Raw genomic sequence first — 12,508 nt, 5'->3', positions numbered from 1 at the left:
AGAGCTCTGGGCTTTGGTTCATAACAGTATCTGCAAATCAGTGTCTTAACTTTTTGCTCTTCTTGGTAGATTCCTCCTGCTCGAGCGCTTTGAGGCCAAATGCCTGTGTTTCTGGACAGGACTGTGGCAGCCTGCCAGCACCTTCCTTGCAATGGGAACAAGTGGTACATCCCCATGAGATGTCCAAGGGTCCCTGGGCAGTTTCAGGAGAGGTGCGGGGTGTGTGACCTCCTGGGGGGCATCTGGCCACATACCATGGGTCAGGCAAACATGTCCGAGGCACCTCCTGCAGCTCCCTGAGATGGAAAGCCCAGGCTGATCTGCAGCCCAGGAGTTGCAGCAGAGGACGTGGGAACATTGCTGGGTGCAAGGGCTCCCCACTGTGACCAGTCCAGGAGCATTTCCCTCCCCAGGGTGGAGGAGGGACAAGCAGAGCAGGGGCAATGTGGCAGTCAAGTGGATGTGCTTTGGAGAGAGTAACACCATCCCTGGGGCTCCTCCTTCCCCCGTCTATCCCCACACATCTCAGGGAATGGACCTGAGATAGGAGGCGGAAGGTACCCAAGGGAGCTGGGAACACTCCTGGGCGTGATGAGCAATTAAGGATCCCCAATTCCCCTTGGAGCACGTCTGGGGATCAACCTCTGCTCCTGACTCCATCACTCAGCACGTGCAGAAATAGCTCTTCTTCCCTCATCCCAGTCCCAGGATCTGCTCCCCAGAGACACGGGTGACTGGGGAGGAACTGTCTGCCAGAAGCACAGAAAAGCACCAGGTCCAGCAACTTTTCTACTTCTCCAGCTAGAGAAATGACATCCACAGGTTGCGGGTGAGGAGAGCACCAGTGGGAAATAGCAAGGCAAATGAAAACGGAAGCTAATCTAAGCCTCTGTTTTTTCTCCAGATTACTCTATCTATTCACAGTCTTTCTTTGATAAAATTGGTAGAAAATCACAGGCAACTTACACTGCCTTCCAAATGCAAAGGGAGGGACAGAAAGAGAGGCAGGGAGAGAAGGCAGCTCTAGCAAAGACTGTGATGCAGAGGGGCCATCTAAGAGGCATGAACAGAGTAACTGGACTGAAAACTCATCTCTCAGCAGCTTCCATTTGCTTCTTCTTCCATGCAGGACTTTCCCATTAATGTCCAGTGCTTGAATCTGCAAACTATAAAAAAAAAGACGGAAAATAAAGACCTTTTGTTCTCAAGGCTTGAAGCAGCTGGACAACATCTCCCAAGATGATGGCTGCAAAGATGAAACCAAAAGCAGGCACCAGTTTCATGTCAGCCTGGAGCAGTGCCCTGGAACTGGTGTACTTGTCTCATCTCCCACTGTCCCTTCTTCCTCCTGCCCTCAGCTTCTCAGAAGCTGGTTGTGCATTGCCCACTTGGGATGCTTACAAGGTACAGGAGGGACTTCATAACAGGTGGGAAATGAGGATGATAGTAGGACAGCTTTGATTTTAGCCAGAGACTGCAGAATGGGAGAGAGTCTCTGAAAGAAAGAAAGGGAAAAAGAAAAGAGCATTCTTACAAATTTCCAGCAGTTTTTATTGTAGGTGGAACTAGTAACCCCATTTGTAATGAAAGTAGCCTGCCATTTCCAGTTACAAGGCTCTGATTTCATTTGCCTTTAACTTTGTCAGACTCCAACCACTTGGCCCGAACTTCTCTGGGCTGGCTGCACATTAGCCAAAATAACAGCACTATTTGCAAGGTCAGAGTTAAGGAAAAAGCAAAGCATTTTCTGCACAAGAGCTCTAGCAGCCTTCTACTCTGGCAGAGAGATGCACTTAAAGATGCATCTGCTGGCAATGAGATGAAAAGCTACCCTGGTTATAACCTCTGGAAAACTGAAGTCTGGCTGGTAGATATGGAAATAAAAAGGAGAGGCTGGGTTTAAATTCATGTCTTTTATAGCCTGATGTGAAAGGAAATGGTGCAGCCTTGCTCTGAGGCACTGAAGGTGTTAACACTGAGCCCCAGCCCCTGTACAGAAAACAGAGCTTCTACTGCAATGTGGCAACACAATGGCTAAAATCCACACAGAAATTTACCCATCCAGTCCAAACAGGGGATGTGCTTTCCTTCTCCTCACTCTCCACCTTTGGGGAATTGCATGGCAGGAACGAACCCAGCCGACATCACGGGGGGCAGCCGGGACCCAGCCCCGCGTACCCCAGCTGTCTCAGGGGGCAGCAACGTCCTCGCCTGCCAAAAGCTTTTAAGAAAGTGTTTGCAATAATCAGTCACTCTGCTCTTTTATTACTTGCCAGAAGAGCTTTTATCACACGGCCTCACGTGGAATTGTGTTTCAGACGTGTCCAGGTATCATTTAAAACCCTGCTCCCGTGACTGGCTGCCTGGCCATCAGTGTGGGGCTGGGGGAGATGTGGGGACCCAGCCCCGGGCCAGGGCTCCCTGCTCGGCTGCTCTCCATGCAGGGGGAAGGAGGAGGTTTTTCTCAATGTGTTTGAGGCTGGCATGGAAACCCCAAAGCTTTTCTTCCAGTGGGTGAGGATCCGCCAGGCAGCAGATGCAGCCGGAGCCAGATGCCAGCCAGGGAGCTGTGGGCACGCTGAAGATGGAGATTGTTTCAGCATCAAAAGGCAGCAGCAGGCAAGGAGCTCGGGATGAGCTGGGAATGAAGGCCAAGGCTCACCCACCAGCCAAGAGTGACGGGGCCCGGGGTTGGCCTGGCTCTGCCTCCTGCCTGCCCAGCAAGCCCCAGCACAGCTGCTGGTGGGACCAGTGACGTGGCCTCACTGACTGTGAGGAGATGGACCTTGCTGTGGTGGGGTCTCAGGCTGGAGCAGGTTCACTCTGGGGGTTTTCCCCCAGCTCTGCTCTCTCCTGATGCCTCGGAGCGTGGAAAGCAGCTGATGGTCTCTACGCTGGTGTGCACCCCTGTGTGCCCAGGGCAGGAGGACAGGCAGTGCTGCATAGCCCCCCACCAGGCACCCCATCCCTCTGTGGGTGCCCCCCCGAGGAGGATGGGGCAGGCGATGCCTGTGCAAGAAGTGCAACCTCACAGGGCCCCAGGGAGGGGCTCAGGAGGGTGGGGAGCATTCGGCTGGTGGGTCAGATGTCTCATTTCTCCTTGTGCCAGGGCTTGGCCAGCCATGTTCTGGAGAAAGGAGCACCTAGCACCTCCTGCATGTTCTCTGGGGGTCCTCAGGGCTGGCATCTTGATGCAGCAAAAAACCACCCTGTCTTTTGTGGTTGCCCTGACTCCAGCAGATGGGACCCGTCCCGATCCAGCTCCATCCATCATTTAAAAAGCTTACTCACTTTCTTGCAGATAGATCAACAGCAAGGAAGGGAGTTTCCATTATTTTTGTGCCAGTCCAACTCTGACCTGTGGAGGAGACTGATTATTTGTGTCAGGGTAGCCAAACCCCTCCTTGCTTCTGCTGCCTGGGGTCTGCTAGCATCAGGCAAAACCTCCTCAGCTGCAGGGCCAGCTCTGGGCTGGGATCCGCGGTCGGTCGGCATGTGGCCTGGACCAGCTGAGGAGCTTTGGGGGAGCCAGGATCGCAGCGGCGACGCTAGAGAAAATTGCACTGTTAAAAACCTACGGAAGGAACAACGGGTAGATGCTTAGACCGGATCTTGGCCGTGGCACCCAAGTTAGCCCCTCGCCCTGGCCGGCAGCACCGAGGTCTCCTTAGCAACCACACTTCAATATTTAGCACCAAGTGCATGTGCCCAAATGACCTTCCAGGTCCTTTCCAGAGCATTGCTGCTGAGCCAGCTCCAGGAGCACTGCAGCAGCTGAGTCACTGCCAGCTCAAGATTTCCTCTGCTTCTCCCATATGAGCACTTACTGGGCTTGCCATGGCCTGGTCCACTCAGCACTGGTGAGCTCATGGCCAGGGTGGAGCCTTCAGGAGAAACAAGGCGAGATGGCCCGCTGGGGAAGCCAAAGCCCAGAGAGTCCATGGATAGAGGCCATCCTGTTGTAGCCACCAGATGGAGAGGAAGGAGATGTGGTTGGACACGCAATCTGCAAAAGGGTGGAAAACAACAGCAGGAAAGCCTCAATCCCATCATCATCATCACTTGGACAGGGGAGTTGGTAACTGATGAGCACCAGGAGCAGAGATGAGACCTGGGGAAGGTCCATAGACAGATTGCACCATGCCTATGAGGGCAGTGAGTCTGATTTGCAATAAGGAGCTAATGGAAGCTGAGGGAGAGAAAGGCATGGGCTGAAGACTGCTCAGCCAGGATGATGGGCAGTAGCACCTTTGCTTGCAAAGGCTGGGACAGCAGAGGCTCAAGAGAAAGTTGGCAAAACAGAGAGGTTGAGCTTGCAGGAACTCAGCACCTGGACTACCAAGGGATAGAGTGAGTGGTGTAAGAAGGAGACTTCTAGGCATATCTACGGATGACACAAAGATTACTAGTGACAATGAAAACAAGTTGGGGCTCTCAGTCAAGACTAGCCAGAGAGAGGAGATGGAGTGATGTGCCGGAGAAATATGTGGCCATGAAGTACTTTTAGGCTAAGGACTTAGCTGAGAGGATGGGTTTTTTTGTTTGGCAAGTGAAATACAATTCAGTGAGAGTGAGAGCACCAGCATCCCTCTGGGCACATTGCAGAACAGGTTAACAAAGCTTGGGGCACAGAGATGGATCTTGCTGAAGCATTTACAAAATTACCTGGACAAGAAATTTTGGGTTAGCCAATATCTGAGGAAATCGAAACATGGGTTCATTTATTCTGGTTGCCAAATCTTGCAGGGAAAAGGATCTGAAGGCTTTCACCTGAAGCTTTGGGAGACCAGCACCAACTCAAGCCAATGGTTGCTGCTAACTTCCTAAGCTCCCAGACCCACAGAGGTTACAACCATTGCTCTCCCTCCTTCACCCATTTTAGCTATTGCTGTTTTGGGTTTTGGTCACCCCAACATCTCACTCCAGTAAGTGGTTGCTTATTCCAGTTGTCATGAAAAGCAGGCTTGACACTACTCTTTGAAAACCATGGCTTTCCTTTCTTCCTTCTTCCATCCATCCATCCATGCACCCCTGTAGTACCTAAGCACTTTCAAAGCAAATTGTGTTTACTTTCTATAGACTCATCCAGGAAGCCCTCTCCTCCAAGCTCCAGGAGGCTAAGGGGAATGTGCTGAGGCATGTAGCTCCTGGCCCTCAGTTTGGAGAGGTTAGCAAAACCCACAGCTTGCTTCATCATGCTACACCTTGATGACAAAAGCAACCATGGTTTCAGCTAGCCCCAGCCCTCTGTGGTCTCCAGCTTTTGGTGGGCTCCTCCCTATGTACAGAGACGCTGTATAGACATGCTGCTCTCCACTCCCATGAGCTAATAGTCTCCCGCACTAACAAAATGAAATTTTGGGTGCAGGCTGCCCAATTCTCTTCATCTCAGGGGAGCGTGAAGCCTATGCAGACCGCAGGGCTTGGGACCTGGTGAATGCTTCAGCTTTTCCCCTAGCACTGCACCTGCCTTCAGCCTGAAACCTTCCCCTCTGTGCCTCCGAGCATCAGCATGGAGGCACGGTGTGTGCACCGGGAGGAAACAACCCTGCCCCAAGCAGGAGGTGGGGGATGTTTCATGAGAAGCAGTTACAGCCATTCTTGGAGGACTTTGGCTCCAAGCCCCTCTGCCACATTCTTAAGAGAGATCATATCAAAAAACTATTTTTACTAAAAATGTAGTGGTAACAGGCTCCAGATGTCTGTTGTTATGTAATAGGGTTTGTTTTAATGGATCTGACTTCCAGATGTGCAGCTTGGACTCAAGGCGTCTGCTTGGTCCTCGGCGGAGCGGGAGGGAGCAGCCAGCTCTCCGTGCCGTGCAAGAGGGGGCAACTGCCTCCATCGCAGACGGGAACTTTCCTGGCTCGTGTGTGTTTCCTGAGCATTGCTTTTCCTTGTCCTTCTTTCCGGTGCAGCGTTAGTCATCCTGGGCAGCCGCCTCAGGTCCCACATCACATTTTGGGAGGGAGGAGGTCAGCGAGAAGGGTTTTCTCAGCTTCGTGTAAGAAAGAAGGGGGCTCACAGGCAAGGCTGGGGTAAGGAACAATTTCTGGCAGCACTGTGGTCTCCCGTGGGACTCACTGTCTGTAGGCATCACATCACCATCACATAGGTGAGAAATACTACTTGTTTGGGGATTCACAATAACCAGGGATTGAAGCCTGGAAGCTAAAGGGAATTAAGGGACTGACAGTGTCTTGACTTCCCAGTGCCCATCTTGTGCTTTCCCAGCTGTGAGAAAAACTCAGGCAGGATGGATCGTAGGAGGAGGGAACCAGACAAGGATTTCCTCAGGCAGAAACATTTTGGACCTGAAAGTGGAGAGACCAAATGGGGGCATCTGAGGAAAGAGACTGCCACCTTCCCATTGAGCCTGTGGGAACAGCTCGATAAACACTGTTGGGACCAGTCCACAGACTCTTCTGGACCAGTTTCTATGCTACCACTGAAGTTTACCAGCTGAGCCTTGGTTCATCTTGTCTGGTAGAGGTCCATTTCCCTGCTGGAGGCTGGCGAGAAGGTTTTTGAAGGCATTTTGAGGCATGGTGGTTTCTCCTTCCCTCAGTGCAGGTCTGGGTGCTGCAGGCTCAGTGTCCCCCTTCTCCAGCAGTGCAATTAGCTGGAAACATTGGCTGCTCACACCTTTGGTAGGAAGAGCACCAAGCAGGAATGCAAGAGACATCTGGATCCTAGCTGCTGGGTGGACAGGGGGACGAGTGGTGCATGCTGAGCTGAGGAGGATTTGAATTCAAAATATGTGCATCTGTGCCATTGCTACTAGCATCTTCTAATAAAATGCTAAGACTTATTAAGTGCCCAGATGCAGGGGGGAGATTTAAGGGCGTTGCACTTGAACTGGAAGTAAGAGGCTTAGGTACTTTCTGGAGAGCACAGAAATGTGAGTGGCCGGGGCCTGACTCGCCTGAGAAGCAAACATAACCACTACCTGATGACAGAAGGAAAGAGCTGGAGCGGCAATACCAACCCTGTAACACCCCACGAGACAAGGAGAAGGAAAGGTTAGGGGGGGCAGTGACAGATCTGCACCCTGTAGAGGGGGACCTGATCCCTGCAAGATCAGTTCCTGCACCAACATGACAGACCTCCTGGGCTGAGATTTCTCAAGCAGCTCAGGCAAAAGTGCAGCAAGAGAAGCTTCCTTCAGGTGTGCTGAGTCTCAGTTTGAACCTCCCTAGTGACAAAAAATACACAAAGTCTAGTGGGACAAAATCACTGCTCAGCTGGAGCCTGGGAAGCCCAAGGGGGAAAAGAGCTGCTCTGGGTTTTCAAGTTCACATCCTGTCTTGTGCTTGATTTTATCTGCAACAAGACTTTATGGAGTTGGTTTTGCTTTGCATTATAGCCACGTGCTTGTCTCAGCATTTTGATTTTCTCTCACCTCTTTGCAGAGGAGTGCAAGGCAGGCTCTGGGTCTCTGCTGTGCACATGCAGGCTGCCTCAGCCACGGAGTCGATTGGAAAGCCATCTGCTCGCACACGAATGAGGAGGTTTCCATGGTTTTGTGAAAGAAAAGGACTCTTCTTCTCTTTTATTTTTTTTATTTTTTTTTTCTTTCTTCCTATGATGAAGCCATACATGCACACAGATAACAGTGCCAGAAATGTGGTGTTTATCAAAGGTGTATTCCCCACACTGCCATGGGACAGAGCCCCGGTGGAGGGGCGAGAGGGGAGGGAAGGAGAGAGTGGCTGAAAAGGCGTACCCAGCCCAGGGGACCGCTGGTGGAAGGTGTGGAAACAAAGCTGGGCTGGGGAAGTGAATGAATGCTTCAGCCTCCCCCCCAGCACGTCCATGTAAAATGTGGAGATTAGGTGGAAAATCCATATAGAGGGGAAATGTATGCCTTTAGCAGAGCAGGGCTCCAGACAGGCCAGCTAGCTGTTTTGAATGGATGTCCTGGCACACATAAAGTCCTTAGTTTCTTTTCCTACTTCAGCTAGTGTTTCTGCTGTTAACCCTTCCTCTTTGGGAGGACAGTGGGTGGGAGAGATGGGACAGCCCTTACTCTGCTTAACCAGGGCAGCAATGCCCAATCCCTCCAAAAGCTTCCGAAAGTCACAAGGAGGGAAAACATTTTGCGATGAGATGTGAGAGGTAAACATATGGGGCTGACAACAAACAGCCAAGGGGTGGAGGAAAGCACTCTCACTTGTTTTCTGGCTAGCTCCTGGACTGGCAGGGATGAGACACTGAGACTGAATTAACTTCCAGGCTTAACCATTAGTCTTTTTTATAGTGCAAATGGATTTCTCCAAATACCTTTAGATGTCAACGCCTTTGGGGGAAAGAAGCCTCATGTGGCATTCAGGGAGGGTGAGTAAATGTGAAAAGATGAGCATGAAAGAGATATCCAGGCACTTTGCAAACAGATCACCTCTGCAAGTGGTCTGTGCTGGGCACACTGGTGCAGATGCTATCGCCAAGGCTTTGCCTTGAGCCACTCCATCCCCAGGTAGGGCTTTCACACATGATCCCTTGCATGGTAAGAGGGAAATGCAAGGGGAAGAGAAGGGAGTATTGTCAAATGTGGGCTTAGACCAAGGTGGGGAAAGCTGATGTTCTGGAAGATGTTCTCCTGGGTCTTATCAAATGCTCAGCTCATCCAAGAGCCAATGCATCTGAGGTTGCCAGTATCTAGGGCCTGAGCTGCTCAGAGCAACTTGGGAAGGGAGAAGGAAACATCTACATGAGGGGAGAGCAGAGAGCACAAACAAGGGGTACTTGGTGCTCTGCTGAGGCAGGCAGGATCCTCAGCGAGGTCTCAGCATCGCATCTTGCAGGCAAAGTGGGGAGGGTGGGAGGGCCCAGCTCTTGCTCAGATCTGAATGGATCCATCAGATTTCCCACCAGGTACCATGGGGAGTCCTTCCAGCTGGCCTCAGTGAGGGCTGGGGAGCCGGGTATGGGCAGGCCGGAGGACACGGGGTAGGACCTGCAGCCCTGCTGTGGCTCAGCTTCACAACCTCCCTGCAGCCCTTGGGGCAGGATCTCTTGCTGCAGTGCCAAGCTCTCAGCAAAGGTATCCCACGGCTGGGGAGATAGAGATTGCTGACAACTGCAGGCAGGCAACGATGGTTGTGAGCTGGATCCTCCAACACAGGACCTCATCCTGTCCCCAGGTCTTCTCCTGGCCACCAGACAGGTTATGGCCGAGCACATCCCCGCCCTGGCCACCTCTGAACTGGAGGCTAGAGGGATGAAGGATCTGGAAGCCCTTATCTCCTACTTTGCCATAACCGCACTCAACACTTCTTTGATAGATGCATTTTATATCCCTGCCACCCTCTCACATCCACAGACTGGGGGTCCCAGGAGATGCAGTAGCATAGGAGAGGAGGGCAGAGCACGACGAAGGCTGCGTACTGCAGCGTGTTGAAAATACTACTGCTAATTACACAATGGATTCCTTATGTTCCCTGGAAATGCAATATGTGGGAGGACTCCCAGCCAATTCATGTTTTAGGACAAATCAGGGCAATATATTACACGACTCAGCTCCTAAATTTGGTCATACTTTAGCTGGTGTTTTCAGACATTTGTGAGTAAGGTTGGCCAATGCCACAGAGAAAAGTGATGGGGCAATTATCCTAATTAGGAACAAATGCATTACTTCTGCAAGTTATTTGGTGCTTGGAACAAGCCCTCCCTCTTGCGTGACTGCTTTGCACAGTTAACCCCTGCCGAGACCTCCAGGAGGGCATTTTTCTGGAAGATGAGTAGGAACTTCAGTGGCCATGAGACTGCTGGGGTTAAAAGCCATACAACACGCCAAGCTTTCACAGCACCCAACAGCAGCCTCAGTGGCTTCAGTGCTACTAGGGAGCTTTTCTCCTTCACAGGGGTCAAGGACAGGCTGTGTGTCCTGCAGAGGGGTGAGGGACCTGCCCAGGAGAGCCCAGCTGCATTCGAGCCTGGACCAGCACAGCAGCGATCAGCCCAGACAGCATCTTCACCACACAGATAAGCAAGGGTCCTCTTGCCCCATCCCCAAATCACAGCCTGCAGGTGCTGGTGACACCATGTGGTGCATGTGGCCCTGTTTTTGAGACCCTAGAGAAGAACAAGATGAGCTCAGCCAAAGACCTGACCATTCCCAGTCAGCCACTGGCTTTGTAGATTTGTCCCAGCACCCAGGGGGTTTCCTGCAAGGGGAGAAGAGCAGAAACTCCTGACCTTCTTCACCCTCACATTTTACTGTGTCTTCCCCCTTTTTAGCATCATCCCCAGGTGATTCTAGGTAAAGTAAGGGCCATCCTGCCTCTGACTGGAGGCAGCTGGCTCTGCTTGCACAGACCACACAGGATTCACACCTGCACCCACTTGCAGCAGCTCTTTCCCGAGCCCCATGGGAGAGCCCATGGGCCAGTGGTTTAACGAGACATGTTCAGGGTCTTGGGTGGCATAAGTCAAGGAGGAGACACAGCCTCATCCATCCCCCGGCCCCACTCTAGTCCCTATTATGGAGCTCTTAAATGGGCTACCTGACATCCCAGCATCATTTTGGGGCTCCAGCATCTCAGCTGTGTCTGGCTGCTGGCCCCACGGCGGGGCATTATGCAGCAAGGTGGGCTCCAGCACCTTGCTACACCTTTCTGGCAAGCAGCCCTGTCCAAAGACAGACCACCAGTTTCTGCATATCTACCCCTACTCTGTGTGAGTCTGTGGCTCACACTGAGATCCCATTGCCTGTCTGAGCCCCATGGGAAAAGCCAGGGGGGTGACAAGGAACATGGGGGGACTTGCTGGGAGCAGGCACGGCCTGGCAAACCCCTCCCTCCACAGAACTCCCTGGCCCCATCCACAGTGGGTGCAGGGGCACAGGCTGGAGGAGCTGCTTGACTCCAAATCCTTTTTGCTTTTGTATTTTGTCTTTCCTTCTTCTTTTCCTGCTTTCTCCAGAAGGGCCCAGATGCCTTTACTTTGGCTGGGCTCCCTTGGCCAGCAGCCCGCGGAGGCACCAGAAACGCCGTGTGTGAGTGCGTGAGTGTGTGTGTGCAATATTAATACGCAGAAATGGAAGGCAACCAGCATATAAACATTCTTTACCGTTTGGGTCACAGCCCGGGGAGCTGTAAGGGCTTTTGTGCTGAGTTTTGTACACACAGACTAAATAGAGAGGGAGCGAGAAGGGCAGAGAGGACAAGAGGCTGGGAGAGACAGGGTGGGAGGATGAGAGGGAAGGAGGAGCGAGGAGGACCCTCTCCAGCCCATGGGACCTGATGGGAGCAGGTGGGGAGGGTGTTGGTGCATGTCTGGGAGCTCCTGAGGACACCCACATCTCCCCACAAAGGGCTGGGCTGGAGGTGGGGGAGAGATCAGCTTGGGGCCGGTCATCACCTGTGTATTTTTTTTCATTAAAGCAAAAGATAAATAATAATAATGATAAAAGATAAATAATAACAACAAACAGCTGAAGGCTGAAATAACCAAGATTCCTGTGCAAATCTGGTTAGAGGGGCTTAAGTGTCTACTTGGGAATAAGGAGGAGGTGGCTATGCTGGAAGCATTTCTGCAGCCGCCAACGGGAAGGACGGTCTCTCCAGAGCTAACGAGACCCAGCTGGGTCCCGACTGCAGCCGAGAGTGTTAAATCAGAAACTATTCCGTCAACAGCCAGTTTGGCCAAATATGAAACATTTCCAGGGAATCAATGGCCGGTGCTGGTGACGCAGAAGCCAATAGTCTTGACTTCTTTTCCAGAGCCTCCAGAAATACACTCATCATTTTGGACTTAAAGGGACAGACGGCGCATTTTCCGCTCATCTCGGCAGTGTTCGGCTGAGAAATCCACATCCCAGCAGTGAGAGCGGTGGCTGGGCTGGTTTAATCCACTGGTTAATACTTGTGAAGAGCCCCAGGGGCTTTTAGACCTGCCAAACTGCTCCACATGATGAATCCGAACTGGACAAATCCTCCCCAAATGTTTTCCGTCGAGATGAGCTCAGATGGAGGACTTGAGATTCGCGCAGCTGAGCTCGGACCACCGTTGCTCTTGTCCTCCGCCGACGTCTGAGCCTTTGACCCTCACCTGTGCAGAGCCTGCTGGAAGCAAAATGATCAGACCTTGCACATGGGGGTCCAGGAAAGCAGGGGTTCACCAAACCCCCTGGCACAGGCGGGGCTGACTAGTGTCCACCTTTGCACTTGATAACACTTTTAATCCCTTGTTCTGCAAGGGGGAAAGCTCAGCACATTTGGCTCTTTTAGGAATAAACCAGGGGAGATGGTGTATCTCTTCCTCTAGGTCTCCAGCCTCTTGGGTCTGCTCCCACTCCCCAAGGCACTGGGGCATCCCAAACCTTCCTGCCAGCCTGGGTCATGCTCGTCCCATCCCAGCAGAGAAACAGTATTGGTGGCGTATGCCAAGTCACAGCTAAGCAAGACATATAAATCATTACTGTATGAAATAACGATCCCTGGCGATAACACGGGGAAAAATTGGCAAAAAAAGAGTATCAAATAAATGTAAATTGCTTGGACAACAG

The sequence above is a fragment of the Tyto alba genome, unplaced genomic scaffold (genome assembly GCF_018691265.1).
Source record: "Tyto alba isolate M040663 unplaced genomic scaffold, T.alba_DEE_v4.0 Super-Scaffold_33, whole genome shotgun sequence".
NCBI classification, from domain to species: domain Eukaryota; kingdom Metazoa; phylum Chordata; class Aves; order Strigiformes; family Tytonidae; genus Tyto; species Tyto alba.
Note: the sequence above shows the minus strand (reverse complement) of the source record.